Genomic DNA, 19,253 nt, shown 5'->3' on the forward strand with positions numbered 1-19,253 from the left:
GCCGTTAGCAAGCTCCAGGCGTTTACATTTGTTACTGTCATGAAAGTTTTTTTTCTCGCAACCTTTCCAAAGAGCATATTGGCATGCAAGTGGCGTCAACAGTAATTGTAGATTAAGAGACTTGGTGACCCAAAGATTCAACCAATTTATGTAATTCTCCAACTGTGGCACTTCTTTGCCTCCAGAACATCTGACAAGTTACGCATGTGACCTCTACCAGGCAAGTTTACCACTGTTCCAGTGGTTTTGAACTTCGTAATCTTTGAGCTAATAGTGGTTCGTGGTTAGTGGTATATATGCATATTGTATGCATACAATATAGCTCAGTATTGTTATAATTTTTTTGATAAAAAAATGACTTGCTCATCAAGGGTTACATACAGTAACTCAGCAATGCGATGGAGTATTTTCCCTTGTTTTAGGCCACAGCTTGTTTTTGTCCACAGCTCACATATTTCAATTTCGCTTTCCTATTATGCAACAGACAGACTTGTCCACAGATGCCCCGAGCTTTCAATGTTTACGGCACAATCACTTCATGCCTCCAGTTATGACTTTCTGATGTGTTTCTGATGTATTCTAACCTTGAACAATGGCAGTAAGAATAGAAAACTAAACCGGAGCAAGATTGGAAGATTGCAGCTTTAACCAACAATGTGGATCAGAATCAATGCAGACTGCCCTGAGACAAAGAAAGCAGGCTGATGTCAATTGGACTTAATTATAAATATTTTATTACAGATTTCGGCTTTGGTGCACTTTACCTCAGCCGAGCAAAGTAGCCAATTTGTATCCTCTTTCGAAAAAGGATGCTACTGTTCTCTTCCCCTTTTTTTATTTTATTTAACCAGGCAAGTCAGTTAAGAACAAATTCTTATTTACAATTGACGGCCTACCCCATCCAAACCCAGATGACACTGGGTTAATTGTGCACCGCCCTATGGGACTCCCAATCACGGCCAGTTGTGATACAGCCTGGTATTGAACCAGGGTCTGTAATGACGCCTCTAGCACTAAGATGCAGTGCCTTAAGACCGCTGTGCCACCTGGGAGCCCCCTTCAAGCATGCAAAGATACAAAATACTGAACAAATTCCCTGAAAGAGGTTGGAGTCACATGAAAGCTTACTCTTGGCAGACATTTTGTCCTGCCCATTGATGCCACATCTTTGCACTCTTGTGTGCTTGATTCCAAACATTTCCAGATCAAACGTAATCTTGACAAAAACCCAGTCTGTCGCCCTTTCCCTCCATTTTTGTCTACTGGTTCTCTTCCCTCTAATGACTTGGCTTCTTAATTTGAAAGCAGAGTGACAGTCAGGGGAGGAGTCGCCTTCTATTGGAGGTTGGAGATGGAAGCTAAGTGCACAGCGCTCAGGAACATTTTGGAACGTACACTTTTGATTAGGGATTTTCTTCAAAGAGTCTTATAGGGTAATATGTTACATCTTCCGCCAGACATCTTCCCAAGCTTGTTATAGTATCAAAGGCCTGCTCTTGACATTCCCCTTTGAAAGTAATGGCGAAGCTGAAGTGAATTGATGCAAAGGGTTTCTAACACCAGCCAATCTCTTAGGAAAGATAGTGTGGGTCGGACAGAATATAGGTCTGGCTTACGATACAGTCGTGGCCAAAAGTTTTGAGAATGACACAAATTTCACAACGTCTGCTGCCTCAGTTTGTATGATGGCAATTTGCATATACTCCAGAATGTTATGAAGAGTGATCAGATGAATTGCAAAGTCCCTTTTTGCCATGCAAATGAACTGAATCCCCAGAAACATTTCCACTGCATTTCAGCCCTGCCACAAAAGGACCAGCTGACATCATGTCAGTGACTCTCTCATTAACACAGGTGTGAGTGTTGATGAGGACAAGGCTGGAGATCACTCTGTCATGCTGATTGAGTTCGGATTACAGACTGAAAGCTTCAAAAGGAGGGTGGTGCTTGGAATCCTTGTTCTTACTCTGTCAACAATGGTTACTTGCAAGGAAATAAGTGCCATCATCATTGCTTTGCAAAAAAAGGGCTTCACAGGCAAGGATATTGCTGCCAGTAAGATTGCACCTAAATCAACCATTTATCAGATCATCATGAACTTCAAGGAGAGCGGTTCAATTGTTGTGAAGAAGGCTTCAGGGTGCCCAAGAAAGTCCAGCAAGCACCAGGAACATCTCCTAAAGTTGATTCAGCTGCGGGATCGGAGAACCACCAGGTGTGAGTGCATCTGCACGTACAGTGAGGCGAAGACTTTTGGAGGATTGCCTGGTGTCAAGAAGGGCAGCAAAGAAGCCACTTCTCTCCAGGAAAAACATCAGGGACAGACTGATATTCTGCAAAAGGTACAGGGACTGGACTGCTGAGGACTGGGGTAAAGTAATTTTCTCTGATGAATCCCCTTTCCGATTGTTTGGGGCATCCGGAAAATAGCTTGTCCGGAGAAGACAAGGTGAGCGCTACCATCAGTCCTGTGTCATGCCAACAGTAAAGACAATTCATGTGTGGGGTTGCTTCTCAGCCAAGGGAGTGGGGTGAGTGAGCCCACCCAATTTTACCTAAGAACACAGCCATGAATAAAGAATGGTACCAACACATCCTCCGAGAGTAAATTCTCCCAACCATCCAGGAACAGTTCGGTGATGACCAATGCCTTTTCCAGGATGATGGAGCACCTTTCCATAAGGCAAACATGATAACTAAGTGGCTCGTGGAACAAAACATCGATATTTTGGGTCCATGGCCAGGAAACTCCCCAGACCTTAATCCCATTGAGAACTTGTGGTCAATCCTCAAGTGGCAGGTGGACAAACAAAAACCCACAAATTCTGAAAAACTCCAAGCATTGATTATGCAAGCATGGTCTGCCATCAGTCAGGATGTGGCACAGAAGTTAATTGGCAGAATGCCAGGGCGGATTGCAGAGGTCTTGAAAAAGAAGGGTCAACGCTGCAAATATTGACTCTTTGCATCAACTTCATGTAATTGTCAATAAAAGCCTTTGACACTTATGAAATGCTTGTAATTATACTTCAGTATTCCATAGTAACATCTGACAAAAATATCTAAAGACACTGAAGCAACAAACTTTGTGGAAATTAATATGTGTGTCATTCTCAAACTTTTTGCTTCGACTGTACACTGGCCATTAACATCCTACCCGTAGATTTTCAGCCCAACACTAATCTAGTGCACCTGATTCTAATAATTAGCTGGTTGATAAACTGAATCAGATTAGTTATAACTGAGGTTGGAGTAAAAACCTACAGGAGAGTAGTTCTCCAGAAACAGGGTTGGAGAGCTATGGTCTACGTTTACTGGATTAGACAGGACGATAGGGCTTTGAAGGCTTTGGAATGAATAGCCTTTACATTTATATTTTTTATAGGCCTTGTATAGGCACTCAGTAAAGTCAGATGGTTGTAGGAAATAGATCTCAACATCTTGGACAGAATACAGCCATAAAACCAATGAACCCAGATAAGAGTGGGAAATAAGTGGCACTGGTAGTCTGAGGACTTTTATTAGCGGCCAGAAGTGTCCTGCCAGTATCCTGACAAATTCCTTAGAGCTACTTCCTCCTTGCCAAGAAACAGGAGATCTGACAAGGATATGCAAATATCATGCCTGAATTGTATACATCGTTAATTGCTAATGTATACATTTTCTATGTAGAAAAAAAATACAAAAACACACATCAACTCCCACCTCCCTTCACGGCATTCGTAGCAGGCTGCTGTAATTCAAATAGAGACATGTGCAAGGCAACAAAATACACTGGGCCAGTGTGTAATTGCACATTTGCTAGTTTAAAAGCATTCTAAATATTAAATATCTTAATGAGCAAAACAGAAAGTCATTAGCAGAGCCCCTGTGAATGGAATGATATACAGTGCCTTTGGAAAGTATTCAGACCGCTTGACTTTTTCCACATTTTGTTAAGTTACAGGCTTATTCTAAAATGGATTACATAAAACCATTTCCCCAGCAATCTACACACAATGCCCTATAATGACGAAGTGAAAACAGGTTTTTAGACATTTTTACAAAGTTATTAAAAAACAAAAACACAATACCTTATTTACATAATTATTCAGGCCCTTTGCTATGAGACTTGAAATTGAGCTCAGGTGCATCCTGTTTCCATTGATCATTATTGAAATCGAGGGAGGAAGTGCCTTGGTCAGGGAGGTGAACAAGAACCCGGTGGTCACTGACAGAGCTCCAGAGTTCTTCTTTGGAGATGGGAGAAACTTCCAGAAGGACAACCATCTCTGTAGCTCTCCACCAATCAGGCCTTTATGGTAGAGTGGCCAGACGGAAGCCAATCCTCAGTAAAAGGCAATGACAGCTCGCTTGGAGTTTGCATAAAGGCACTTAGACTCTCAGACCATGAGAAACAAGATTCTCTGGTCTGATAAAACCAAGACTGATGAATGCCATGTGTCATGTCTGGAGGAAACCTGGCACCATCCCTACGGTGAAGCATGTAGGTGGCAGCATCATACTGTGGGGATGTTTTTCAGTGGTAGGGACTGGGAGACTAATCAGGATTGAGGGAAAGATAAATTGAGCAAAGTACAGAGAGATCTTTGATGAAAACCTGTTTCAGAACACTATGGACCTCAGACTGGGGCGAAGGTTTACCTTCCAACGGGACAACAACCCTAAGCACAGAGCCAAGACAACATAGGAGTGTCTCTGAATGTCCTTGAGTGGCCTATCCCAAGCCCAGACTTGATGCTGATCTAACATGTCTGAAGAGACCAGCAAATAGCTGTGCAGCGACGCTCCCCATCCAACCTGACAGAGCTTGAGAGGATCTGCAGAGAAGAATGGGAGAAATTCCCCAAATACAGGTGTGCCAAGCTTGTAGCGTCATATCCAAGAAGACTCAAGGCTGTAATCGCTGCCAAATGTGCTTCAATAAAGTACTGAGTAAAGGGTCTGAATACTTATGTAAATGTTATATTTCAGTTTTTTATTGTTAATAAATTTGCTAAAATGTATAGAAAACAGTTTTTGCTTTGTCATTATAGGGTTTTGTGTGTAGATTGATGAAGAAAAAAATGATGTATTCCGTTTTAGAATAAGTCTAACATAACAACATGTGGAAAAGGTCAAGAGGTCTGAATTCGTTCCGAATGCACTGTATCTACCGAAGCTTTGATTGGATTGATTATGTCAATATCATACTTTCAAAATCTTAGCTAGGAAGCTAGACAGGCTGTCATCATCATGAATCAAGTCGATAATCTACTTGCAAATTATTTTCAATGATGATGAGAAATTATACATAAAATGTATCGGTGCTCATTGGCCATTGGACATAAACATTACACAACAAGTTGGAAATCGCAATTTAACAATGAGTGGTTTGGAAGGAATCAGTGGTTAACTGCAAGCTTTTCAAAGCAATCACTAGCCTGCTATTCAGTGGAGTGGGTGTGTGGTCCTAGTCTGGGTTTTTTCCAAGCTTAAAAGGATAAACATTCACATGCAACACCCTGGGCCAGAAAAGGTTGAATACATTGGCGATGCTGTCAATCCAGCATGACTTCTGCCACGTTCAAGACAACTGGAAACTGGGAAATCTCAGACTTCAGTGAGTTCAAGACAACTGGGAACTCAGAAAAAAAGAGCTCCAACTGGGAAAATACGTAATCCAACTTGGAATTCCAAGTCAGGAACTCGGGCCTCTTTCTAGAGTTCCAACCTGAAGATCACTTTCCGACCTGATTCAACCTTGTTTTTTTCAGAGTTCCCAGTTGTCTTGAAAGTTCCATAAATCCAGAGAATGCCAGACTTTGATGACAAGGTTTGATGACAAAATTTACCCACAAGAAGGACCGCCGCGCCACCTTCCTGTTTAAGTGAGCACAGCAGAACAAGGTGACTCCAAAAATTTATTGTATGCTGCTGCATAAATTATGTAATATGCCAGGGAGATATTTATACTGTAGCTAAGAAAGTAAGCTGTTAGTAGCCCATGTGCCTCACCTTAATAATTTGGTCCATTTCCCCCTCATAATTTAGCCTACTGTTCTGACTTTGTGGTGCATATGTAGCCTATAGCCTGTTTTAGAGAAATGTAATCAATGAATATTGTAAGAGCGTTCATTGTCTACTTAAATGCCCCCTTTACTTATCCTACGGCTCTGACTTTGTGTACAGAGAGAATACTGTAAGAATGGCCCATGTTCTGAATTCTGTTGCTGTCCGTCCTAGCTCGCTGATTAATGTCTTATTCAACATTTTGGATTGTCCCAAATCCTCTTGTTGTTCCCTTATGCATAGTTTGTACATGTCAATTGTTGTAGAAACCACATTTATTAAAGCAAATCAGCCATATCAGCTGTTTTTTAAAAGCAGTAAATTAAGCTGAATTTACTGTTTCGCTGCTAGACAAAGCTCTGCTGAAAGCCATGTTTAGCGGTAACAAGGATTCACTCCATGGTGCTGAAAAGAAAGCTCTTCTGTTGGGACAGCTTTGTGGAGGCCTTAACAGTTTGTGGGCACCAATTGTCACTGTTATAGTGCAATTAATGTATTGTTTAGTGTTGTGTTGTGTTGTGTAGTGGCTTTTCTGGCATGCATCCCAATTTTTTTTGTGTTTGTTCCACCAAGATTTACATGCTGAAGTCTCCACTTGAGGTCACAAAAGCTCAGAGAACGGGAGAGAAATGGTGAAGCGCGAAGCGCGTAAAAATCATCTGTCCTTGTTTGCAACACTCACTACCGAGTTCCTAACTGCCTCTGGAAGCAACGCCAGCACAATAACTGTTCGTCGGGAGCTTCATGAAATGGGTTTCCATTGTCGAGCAGCTGCACACAAGCCAAACATAACCATGCGCAATGCCAAGTGTTGGCTGGAGTGGTGTAAAGCTCTCCACCATTGGACTCTGGAGCAGTACAAACGCGTTCTCTGGAGTGATGAATCCCGCTTCACCATCTGGTCATTCGACTGATTAATCTGATTTTTGTGGATGCCAGGAGAACGCTACCTGCCCAATGCCTAGTGCCAACTGTACAGTTTGGTAGAGGAGGAAAGATGGTCTGGGGCTGTTTTTCATGGTTCAGGCTAGGCCCCTTAGTTCCAGTGAAGAGAAATCTTAACGCTACAGCATACAATCGCATTCTAGACCAGTGGTCACCAACCTTTTCTGAGTCTAGATCACTTTCACAGTCAAAAAGCAAGCTGAGATCTACTGCTCAGATTATTTTTTTTTACATTAACCTCACACAAACAGTTCTGTATGAATGAGGTTTTGGCAGTAGGCCTAATACATAATCACAACATATTGGCTCTATGATTGGCCTGCCAATATTGTTAATCAGACCATTTATATTTCAAAACTGGAGCTTTGATAACAAAATAGATCAGTTGGTTTAGCACTTGTGAGGCACTGTGGAGCATGAATTGAAACAATTAGCATTTTTATTTTACTGGATTGATGGTACCTGCATCTGATGGTGAACGAGGTCAAATCACGACATCAGTGATCTTCAGGTCGAAAAGTTGGAGCTCTAGAAAGATGCCCAAGTTTCCGACTTGGAATTCCGAGTTGGATGACCGTTGAAAACGATTTATTTCCCAACCATCTCTCACGGTCCCTGCTCACTCCTTCCTTTCCTCCGGTGAGACTGAACAGAGAGAGGGGACACGTCTTCCACCTGATGGTGAAACTCAAGTCGCACCACAACTGCCACATGCACAAATTCATGTTGTTCCTATGACCAGAGAGGAGTTAAATATTCCTTAATATTAAAATCAACACGATGAGCTGCTAATAATAATAAAATGCAGGGCTATCGATACTTGGCTACTCATTCATTGCAGCTGCAGCCCGAGTGGAAGTACGGAGAAGCGTGTTTTGTTATAGTGTTGAATAAAAACAGTGACAGTGCTGAATGTAAACTTAAACATGAACTCACTCATAAAAACAGCAGCTCTTTGCTGTATTCGTTGACAGTCTCTCTGTGGTCATGGTTTTAAAAGTTACTCAATCTTACATAGGCTAGTAGCCTATTAAACTTGGCTGTGGCCAGGGTCATGGAAACTCTGTAGCCACGGTGATTTGAGCTGGGTGGGGCAGGGCAGTAGGTGCACTCGATTCAGTCACAGATTTGATGGTCCGCGGCGTATGCAGAGTTTGTCTAATGAGAACACTTTGCTTAACCGGTGTGCAGGACTTTTGAATCAAGTGCACCTCCCGGCAACAGCTCAACACAATTTTTAAAAAGGAGCGCAAGCCTTTAGCGTTCGTTGGCTTTTCTACAGAAATATTTGGTGATCGACTAGGAATACCTTGAAGATTGCGATTGAACGGTTGGCGACCACTGTTCTAGACGATTCTGTGCTTCCAACTTTGTGGCAACAGTTTGTGGAAGGCCCTTTCCTGTTTCAGCATGACAATGTACAATGCGATGGTCCATACAGAAATGGTTTGTCGAGATCAGTGTGAAACACCAACAAACCCAACAAAAACCTTTGGGATGAATTGGAACGCCGAATGCAAGTCAGGCCTAATTGCCCAGCATCAGTGCCCGACCTCACTAATGCTCATGGCAGAATAGAAGCAAGTCTCCCAGCAATGTTCCAACATCTAGTGGAAATCCTTCCCAGAAGAGTGGTCGCTTTTATAGCAGCAAAGAGGGGACCAACTCTATATTAATGCCCATGATTTTGGAATTTGATGTTCAATGAGCAATGAGCAGGTGTCGACATACTTTTTATAGTTTACTTTTGAGTTGAGTTCAATGCATACTATTGAAGCATAGTACTGAAGGCTAGACCGATTGAAGGAGACATATTTAACCTGTAATGTCAGTACCTACTCAATCCATTCAACTTTGTTTGCTTAGTATTTCTATGTATTCTATAAAAAAATCTTGCAAAACAATGCTAGACCTAGAAGCATGTCATTATTATTGCTACGTTGATAGAATCTGACACATTTTTGATGTTAGTAAATAACAATGGGGAGTATAACAATAAGCTCTTAATGTAAATATATTCAGGCTTGTCAGAGCCTTATATGCACTGAAATTAGTGCTGTTGATTATTTTTCAACTTATCTCATCACACAAGACCATCTCTGTAAATAGTTTTCATTTATCTAATTTTCTAATCTAATTGAACCCCAGGGCATGATAGAAAATGGAAAACAGAAACTAGTCTGTCCTGTACAGAGGTAATACATTTGCCCTGGTAAGTGATGTTTAATTGAAATGCCAGGACCCGTGATTAAGTTGTCTGTCAAGTGTAGAGAGTGTAGAGCCTCAACGTGGTGGTGTCATAATGCTCATAAAACCTAGCATTCAAACAGGGAAATGGTTTTAATCGGTTTTCCACCATTAATTTTTTCCCATTGGGGAATTTAGAAACACTTAAAATAAGGGCTATGTTTTGTGTAGCCTTACATTGGCGTGACATTTTTATAACCATTTTAATCTCTCTTGGACAAGGTGACTTTAATCAATATATTCCGCTCTATTTACTCACAGATTCAAAAATGCTAATTAGCATCGAAGTAGACATCATGCAAAACTACAAATCCCTGCAACATCCAGCATGTCTTCTCTAGCTAACACCTTTGCTAACAGTTATTGTGTCAACTTGCACTCGTCGAACATCTCATTCCAAAATCATGGGCATTAATATGGAGTTGGTCCCCCCTCTGCTGGTATAACAGCCTCAACTCTTTTGGGAGGGCTTTCCAGTAGATGTTAGAACACTGCTGCAGGGACTTGCTTCCATTCAGCCATAAGAGCATTAGTGTGGTTGGGCACTGATGTTGGGCGATTAGTCCTGGTTCACAGTCTGCGTTCCAATTCATCCCAAAGGTTTTCGATGGAGTTGAGGTCAGGGCTCTGTACGGGCCAGTTAAGTTCTTCCACACCGATCTCGGGCAAACCATTTCCATATGGACCTCGCTTTGTGCACAGGTCATGCTGAAACAGGAAAGGGTCTTCCTCAAACTGTTACCACGAAGTTGGAAGCAAAGAATAGTCTAGAAGGTCATTGTATACTGTAGCGTTAAGATTTTCCTTCACTGGAACTAACTAAGGGGTCAGGTCGCAATTGTAAATGAGAACTTGTTTTGTTGCAATTTCCATCACTATTCACATGGCCCTAACACATCTGGACAAGGGGAACACCTATGTGAGAATGCTGGTCATTGACTACAGTTCAGCATCCAACACTATTGTTACCTCCAAGCTCAGAGCCCTGGGTCTGGACACTACCCTCTGCAACTGGATCCTGGACTTCCTGACAGGAAGACCACAGGCTTTGAGGATTGGCAAAAGCACCTCCTCCACACTGACTCTTAACATATGGGCCCCCTATGGGTGTGTACTCAGCCCTCTGCTGTACTCCCTGTTCACCCACAACTGTGTGGCTTTGCACTTTTCACGACACCAACTCCATCATCACATTTGCTGAAGATTTCACGGTTGAAGGCCTGATAACCACAGTTGAAGGCCTGATAATGATGAGCCAGCCTATAGGGAGGAGGTAAGTGACCTGGCATTGTGTTGCCAGGACAACCTTTCCCTCATGGTCAGCAAAACAAAGAAGTTGATTGTTGACTTCAATCAGCAGAGGGAACACACCCCGATCCACATCAACAGGACTGAAGTAGAGAGAGTTAGCAGTTTTAAGTTCCTCAGCGTCCACATCACTGTTGACTAGACATGAACCAACAACACTACCGATATTGTCAAGAGGGCGCAACAGCACCTCTTCTTCCTAAGGCAGCTGAAGAAATTCATGCCACAATGCAAAATCAAGAGCGTCCTGAACAGGTACATCACGGCCTGGTATGGGAATTTCTCCCTTCCCACGACCACAAGGCCATCCAGCCGATGGTGAAGACGGTCCAGTACATCACTGGGGTCATGTTCCCACCCATCCAGGACTATTATTTGAAACGGTGCCTGAGGGGCAGAAGGTATCAGAGCAAGATGTCTGGTACCAACAGGCTCAGAGATAGTTTATATCTACAAGCCATCAACTGCTGAACACTTGAACTGAGCTGACCAACTGCACTGACTCTCCGCACCTTAGCACACATGCACTCACTCACGCAAACAACCACACAAACACATGCACACATACATTCCTGCTACACATGATTCACAACTGCTACAACCAGACTCTTATTTACTATTGCTAATACTGAACGATTTAACCCTTTCCTGCTCGGAAAGGAAACCATTTTTTTTTACTGGACCATGACATCGGCGTGCATAAATGAGAATAACTAGCTGATGTCAAACCTTACATGAAAACATGATAAACATTTTAAAAGCTGAGAAACAGTTATTTTAAATGATATGACATACAATAGCACCACATCAAATTGTAATCAGCCAAGAAAAACAACTGTGAAAATGTGTATCTTATATGAAAATCAATTCTCCCAAACAACTGCCATTTACAAAAATGTCTCATGACGACAGAGAACAACTTGGAGCATATTGAGTCTCCTTTATTTTGTAAGGATTGATCATCTGAAATCAGAAGAGAAATATATTTTACTGTGAATGCGTTACTGACGTTTTAGTGACCGATGGTATTTTTGTCAAATTCTATGGAAAGTTATGTGATGAGAAACTTTATCTGGATAGTATATTAAACACATATCTGCAACCAACAAAAAAAATACAATTAGCATTAGTTTAATTAGTCTAATATATATGATAAGGAAAGATATCATTTTTATAAAACAAGAACTTTATTGAAAGAAACATTTTAGGGGAATACATTGTCTCATTCAAACCTGAAAATTAAGACATTTAAATCGCCAACCATATACAACATTCAAATCAAACTGAAATGACAAAATATGAAACAAATAAGGCATAGAACAATTATTAGCTTTTACAACTACAGTTTCTCCATTCAACTAGCATATAGTGTAAGTACAGACGCTGGGAGACGAGAAGCAAGTACAGGGAGTGAACATTTAATGGATAACAGACAAGAAACAAACAACGACAGCATCTGGACAGGGGAAACATAACAACATCAATGCTGACACGGGGATCAAACCAAGGAACAAACAGACATAGGAGGAGGAATCAACAAAGCAATGGAGTCCAACGAAGCACTGGTGCCTGTAACAATGGTGACAAGTGTGCGTAATGATGGGCCGCCTGGTGCACTGACGAGCTGGCTGAGGCATGACGTGGTATGGGAACCTGATGAGCCAGCTGAGGCGTGGGAGCCCGACGAGCTGGCTGAGGCATGACGTGGGATGGGAGCCTGCTGAGCCAACCAAGGGAAGGAAACCTCTCGAGCCAGCTAAGGCGTGGAAGCCCGACGAGCCAGCTGAGGCATTCCTGGTTCCCCCGGCAGTGGCAACCGGACCTGACATCATCAACAAAAACCTCCCTGATGCTTCAAATTGTGGTGTCAGCATTCTGTAAGGACAGACGTTGGGAGACGAGAAGCAAGTACAGGGAGTGAACATTTAATGGATAACAGACAAGAAACAAACAAGGACATGGGAAAACATAACGGCATCAATGGTGACACAGGGATCAAATTGAGGAACAGACAGATATAGGAGGTACAATCAACAAAGAAATGGAGTCCAGGTGAGTCCAAAGAAGCACTGGTGTGCGTAACGATGGTGACAAGTGTGTGTAATGATGGCCCGCCTGGCACCCTCGAGCGCAAGAGAGGGGGAGCAAGAGCAGGCTTGACATATGGTCTATTACACAAAGACTCGGGAACGAGAACATTTCCAAAAGCATTTCTTTTTTTTACAGTCATTACAATTTACAAGTCTTTAACATCCCCAGTGAGGAATTAAACATAAAAGGAGGCTGGCACGCAGGATGTCTTTGATAAGAAAGGGAAAACCTACAAGGGAGAGGGAACATGCCTGAAAGGAAAACATGCAAGAGAGGTAAAATTTGAGCTACATCTGAGCTACATCTGAGTCCCTTTGCTAGTGCCTATTTCTGCAATGAGTCACACTCACTAGAGTGCCATAACCTAAACATGTTTGTAAATCTATGATGCAAAATCATTTGCCCTAGCATTCAGCTGCCACACAAACAAACCAGGTCCTGTTCCCCTTTCTATCTTTCATGTAACACAGCCAACAATTTCTAGAGGGGTTCTGTAGACTGGGAATGTGCTGTGTAAAAAGATGAGCTCAGTTTTCACAGACAAAGGTCCCACATTCACACATATTTCGGACTGTACCAACAGTGGACTGATGAAAAAAAGATTGTTCCTTTTAGGCATCTCTGTGCAATAGATTTGTTATGTTGGCTACCCCTCATACTTTTGAGATTTTTACAAAATGGACATCACTGCATCTGCTTGGCACGTACAATCCTCACCTAGAGGGAAAAGTCAGTTGGGACTTCCTGGCTTCAGAGATCATATCGGTGGTACGGGAGTGGGCTATATCCCATAGTGAGATAACAAAACACATTTTTGAAAGAGATCTTAAGGTTACTAGCGCAACCCCGGTTCTCTGATAATAGAGTTAGGTATATCATCGCATTTTCCTGTTCGCAAGAGCGCAAGGAAGAAAGATATGCTTGAGAACATGTCAGAGGGCGGGATGGTGGCAACTTTTATAGAGTGGGGTCCCCCACTAGTCGCCACACTTCCTGTCTGTCTACGACAGACGTTGTGTGATTGGAGCGTTTAGTGATCTCCCCCAGAAAATGGGTATATCCCATAGTGAGATACCTCACTCTATTATTAGAGGACGCAAGTATGTTAACCCCTCTTGAGTAATGAGAAATCATCTTTCATTGGTTTTTTATGAGAGACCCATCTTATATAATGCAGGCTTTTTTCATTTTCCAGTGTAATTTGCAAATGCCTTGAATTCCTCATACTTGTAGATTAGAACAAATTATTTAGGTGTTCTGAAGTAATATCCTCAAGGCAAACTAATGATTAGCAAACTTGGCCAGTGCAAGTACAGTATGTGCATACTGATTCCTATAAAAATAAGTTATAGCACACCAAACCAGTTACAGTGCCTTGCGAAAGTATTCGGCCCCCTTGAACTTTGCGACCTTTTGCCACATTTCAGGCTTCAAACATAAAGATATAAAACTGTATTTTTTTTGTGAAGAATCAACAACAAGTGGGACACAATCATGAAGTGGAACGACATTTATTGGATATTTCAAACTTTTTTAACAAATAAAAAACTGAAAAATTGGGCGTGCAAAATTATTCAGCCCCTTTACTTTCAGTGCAGCAAACTCTCTCCAGAAGTTCAGTGAGGATCTCTGAATGATCCAATGTTGACCTAAATGACTAATGATGATAAATACAATCCACCTGTATGTAATCAAGTCTCCGTATAAATGCACCTGCACTGTGATAGTCTCAGAGTTCCGTTAAAAGCGCAGAGAGCATCATGAAGAACAAGGAACACACCAGGCAGGTCCGAGATACTGTTGTGAAGAAGTTTAAAGCCGGATTTGGATACAAAAAGATTTCCCAAGCTTTAAACATCCCAAGGAGCACTGTGCAAGCGATTATATTGAAATGGAAGGAGTATCAGACCACTGCAAATCTACCAAGACCTGGCCGTCCCTCTAAACTTTCAGCTCATACAAGGAGAAGACTGATCAGAGATGCAGCCAAGAGGCCCATGATCACTCTGGATGAACTGCAGAGATCTACAGCTGAGGTGGGAGACTCTGTCCATAGGACAACAGTCGTATATTGCACAAATCTGGCCTTTATGGAAGAGTGGCAAGAAGAAAACCATTTCTTAAAGATATCCATAAAAAGTGTTGTTTAAAGTTTGCCACAAGCCACCTGGGAGACACACCAAACATGTGGAAGAAGGTGCTCTGGTCAGATGAAACCAAAATGGAACTTTTTGGCAACAATGCAAAACGTTATGTTTGGCGTAAAAGCAACACAGCTGAACACACCATCCCCACTGTCAAACATGGTGGTGGCAGCATCATGGTTTGGGCCTGCTTTTCTTCAGCAGGGACAGGGAAGATGGTTAAAATTGATGGGAAGATGGATGGAGCCAAATACAGGACCATTCTGGAAGAAAACCTGATGTAGTCTGCAAAAGACCTGAGACTGGGACGGAGATTTGTCTTCCAACAAGACAATGATCCAAAACATAAAGCAAAATCTACAATGGAATGGTTCAAAAATAAACATATCCAGGTGTTAGAATGGCCAAGTCAAAGTCCAGACCTGAATCCAATCGAGAATCTGTGGAAAGAACTGAAAACTGCTGTTCACAAATGCTCTCCATCTAACCTCACTGAGCTCGAGCTGTTTTGCAAGGAGGAATGGGAAAAAATGTCAGTCTCTCGATGTGCAAAACTGATAGAGACATACCCCAAGCGACTTACAGCTGTAATCGCAGCAAAAGGTGGCGCTACAAAGTATTAACTTAAGGGGGCTGAATAATTTTGCACGCCCAATTTTTCAGTTTTTGATTTGTTAGAAAAGTTTGAAATATCCAATAAATGTTGTTCTACTTCATGATTGTGTCCCACTTGTTGTTGATTCTTCACAAAAAAATACAGTTTTATATCTTTATGTTTGAAGCCTGAAATGTGGCAAAAGGTCGCAAAGTTCAAGGGGGGCGAAGACTTTCGCAAGGCACTGTATGAGTAAGAAAGTATGCATTTCTATATACAGTGGGGCAAAAAAGTATTTAGTCAGCCACCAATTGTGCAAGTTCTCCCACTTAAAAAGATGAGAGAGGCCTGTAATTTTCATCATAGGTAGTACACTTCAACTATGACAGACAAAATGAGAAAAAGAATCCAGAAAATCACATTGTAGGATTTTTATTGAATTTATTTGCAAATTATGGTGGAAAATAAGTATTTGGTCACCTACAAACAAGCAAGATTTCTGTCTCTCACAGACCTGTAACTTCTTCTTTAAGAGGCTCCTCTGTCCTCCACTTGTTACCTGTATTAATGGCACCTGTTTGAACTTGTTATCAGTATAAAATACACCTGTCCACAACCTCAAACAGTCACACTCCAAACTCCACTATGGCCAAGAACAAAGAGCTGTCAAAGGACACCAGAAACAAAATTGTAGACCTGCACCAGGCTGGGAAGACTGAATCTGCAGTAGGTAAGCAGCTTGGTTTGAAGAAATCAACTGTGGTAGCAATTATTAGGAAATGGAAGACACAAAACCACTGATAATCTCCGTCAATCTGGGGCTCCACACAAGATCTCACCCCGTGGTGTCAAAATGATCACTCCTTAACTTTTTCCACATTTTATTGTTACAGCCTGAATTTAATTTGGATTAAATTGAAATGTTGTGGAATTATGTTTTTAGAAATGTTTACAAATTCAAAATGAAAATCTGCAATGTCTTGAGTCAAGTATTTAACTTAAGTTCAGCAGTAAAAACTTCCTTAACAAATCACATAATAGTTTGTATGGACTCTGGATTCGTATGTGTGCATTAATAGTGTTTAACATGATTTAAAATGACTACCCCATCTCTGTACCTCACACATAAAATTATCTTCAAAGGTCCCTCAGTCGAGCAGTGAATTTCAAGCACAGATTCAAAGACCAGGTTTGCAAAGGGCACCTATTGGTATGTAACAAAAAAAAGCAGACATTGACTATCCATTGGAGCATGGTGCAGTTATTAATTACACTTTGGATGGTGTATCAATACACTCAGTCATGTCACATCTACTCCCGCTCCTCCTCTCCAGCATTCGACTTCACCGGTTTACCTAACCACCGGTCCTGGGAATTATCATTATGCGAACCTGGCTTTCATCATTACTCACACCTGCGCTTCATCATCACGCACACCTGTTCTTCATTACCTCACTCATTACCTCCCCTTTATCTGGCACTCCCTTAGGTTCCTTCCCCAGGCGGTGTTGTATCTGTTTGTTCATGCCTGGATGCTACTTGTGTAGGTCCATAGTCGTTGTTATATTAAACTTACCACCTGCTTCTTGACTTCCAGCGTCTACGTTACAAGCCACTACAAAGATACAGGCGCCCTTAATAACTCCGTTGCCGGAGAGGAAGAAAACCACTCAGGGATTTTACCATGGGGTTAATAGGGATTTTAAAACAGAGTTTAATGGCTGTGACAATGTGATAATGGCTGTGGCTGTGATAATTACCCAACAACATTGTAGGTACTTCACAATATTAACAGAAATTAAAGAGTAAAAAGGAAGCCTGTACACAATAAACATATTCCAAAAACATGGATCCTGTTTGCAAAAAGGCACTAAAATAATACAGCAACAAAACAAAAAAGCAAAGCGTGATGTTTGGGGTATATCCAACACAACAAATAACTGAGTACCGGGGGGTAAAAATAAATGGAATATTGCTAAGCACAGGCAAAATCCTAGAGGAAAACTTCAACCTGCTTTCCAACAGACACTGGGAGACAAATTCACCTTTCAGCAGGACAATTACCTTAAACACATGGCCAGATATAGTTTACATATTCTAAGTTGACTGTGCCTTTAAACAGCTTGGAAAATTCCATAAAATGATGTCATGGCTTTAGAAGCTTCTGATAGGCTAATTGACATCATTTGAGTCAAATGGATGTGTACCTGTGGATTTATTTCAAGGCCTACCTTCAACATCAGTGCCTCTGCTTGACATCATGGGAAAATCAAAAGAAATCAGCAAAGACCTCAGAAAAAAAATTGTAGACTTCCACAAGTCTTGTTCATCCTTGGTAGCAATTTCCAAATGCCTGAAGGTACCACGTTCATCTGTACAAACAATAGTAAGCAAGTATAAACACCATGGGACCACGCAGCCGCCATACCGCTCAGGAAGGAGATGCGTTCTGTCTCAAAGAGATGAACGTACTTTGGTGCGAGAATTGCAAATCAATCCCAGAACAACAGCAAAGGACCTTGTGAAGATGCTAGAGGAAACAGGTACAAAAGTATCTATATCCACAGTAAAACGAGTCCTATATCAACATAACCTGAAAGGCTACTCAGCAAGGAAGAAGCCACTGTTCCAAAACCACCATAAAAAAAGCCAGCCTACGGTTTGCAACTGCACATGAGGACAAATATCGTACTTTTTGGAGAGATTTCCTCTGGTCTGATGAAACAAAAATAGAACTGTTTGGTCATAATGACCATCGTTATGTTTGGAGGAAAAAGGGGGAGCCTTGCAAGCCGAAGACACCATCCCAACCATGAAGCACGGGGGAGGCAGCATCATGTTGTGGGGGTGCTTTGCTGCAGGAGGGACTGGTGCACTTCACAAAATAGATGGCATTATATGCCATCTATGTTGTGGATATATTGAGCAACATCTCAAGACATCAGTCAGGAAGTTAAAACTAGGTCGCAAATGGGTCTTCCAAATGGACAATGACCCCAAGCATACTTCCAAAGTTGTGGCAAAATGGCTTAAGGACAACAAAGTCAAGGTATTGGAGTGGCCATCACAAAGCCCTGACCTCAATCCTATCGAACATTTGTGAACTGAAAAAGCATGTGTGAGCAAGGAGGCCTACAAACCTGATTCAGTTACACCAGCTCTGTCAGGAGGAATGGGCCAAAATTCCCCCAACATATTGTGGGGAGCTTGTGGAAGGCTACCCGAACCGTTTGACCCAAGTTAAACAATTTAAAGGCAATGCAACCAAATACTAATTGAGTGTATGTAAACTTCTGACCCACTGGGAATGTGATGAAAGAAATACAAGCTGAAATAGCAGCGTGTCTAGTTTTGCCTTTTTCTCTTGTGAGCTGACGAGTTTGGTTTAGTTCGTTTCACATCTCAGGCCACCAGCCTGTGCCACTAGAGGGCGGAGTTAGCCATTCGAGAGAGGTGAATGTGCTGCTAAAAGACACATTTGTGCGGCAAATCTGGAGGACGCAAGCGAACATAACAAATCACTGTTCATGATTCCACTCATTGGCAAAGAGGCAGGTGCTATTAGAACTCAGTCAGGTCAAGAATATAACTATTCTGAACTTTGATCAATGCTGGAGCAAAATTTAGATGTATTTAATTTTCTTATTGTGGACAAAACACATATTTGTATTTATACGATTGTTCTAATTAGAACAAATTACAGAGGTTGGTGTTGTGGCCATGGTGAGATGTACTGTATGTATTGTGAGATGTTTTCCATTGTGAGATGTAATCATTTACACAAGGACTGTGTGGAAAAAGTCAGGGATATTCATATTGACTAGATCACGAACGTGAGAGTCTTAAGTATTGACTGCCTTTCTCTTCAATTT

The 19,253-nt window shown here is 41.7% G+C and overlaps 1 protein-coding gene across 1 annotated transcript in view; it reads left to right on the top strand.

Moving 5' to 3' along the window:
- LOC139369629 (metabotropic glutamate receptor 8-like) overlaps positions 1-19,253 on the top strand; it is a 214,807-nt gene that overhangs the window by 166,105 nt on the left and 29,449 nt on the right. The window lies entirely within an intron of this gene.

This window comes from Oncorhynchus clarkii, chromosome 2, assembly GCF_045791955.1.
Source record: "Oncorhynchus clarkii lewisi isolate Uvic-CL-2024 chromosome 2, UVic_Ocla_1.0, whole genome shotgun sequence".
In the NCBI taxonomy this organism is placed as follows: Eukaryota; Metazoa; Chordata; class Actinopteri; order Salmoniformes; family Salmonidae; genus Oncorhynchus; species Oncorhynchus clarkii.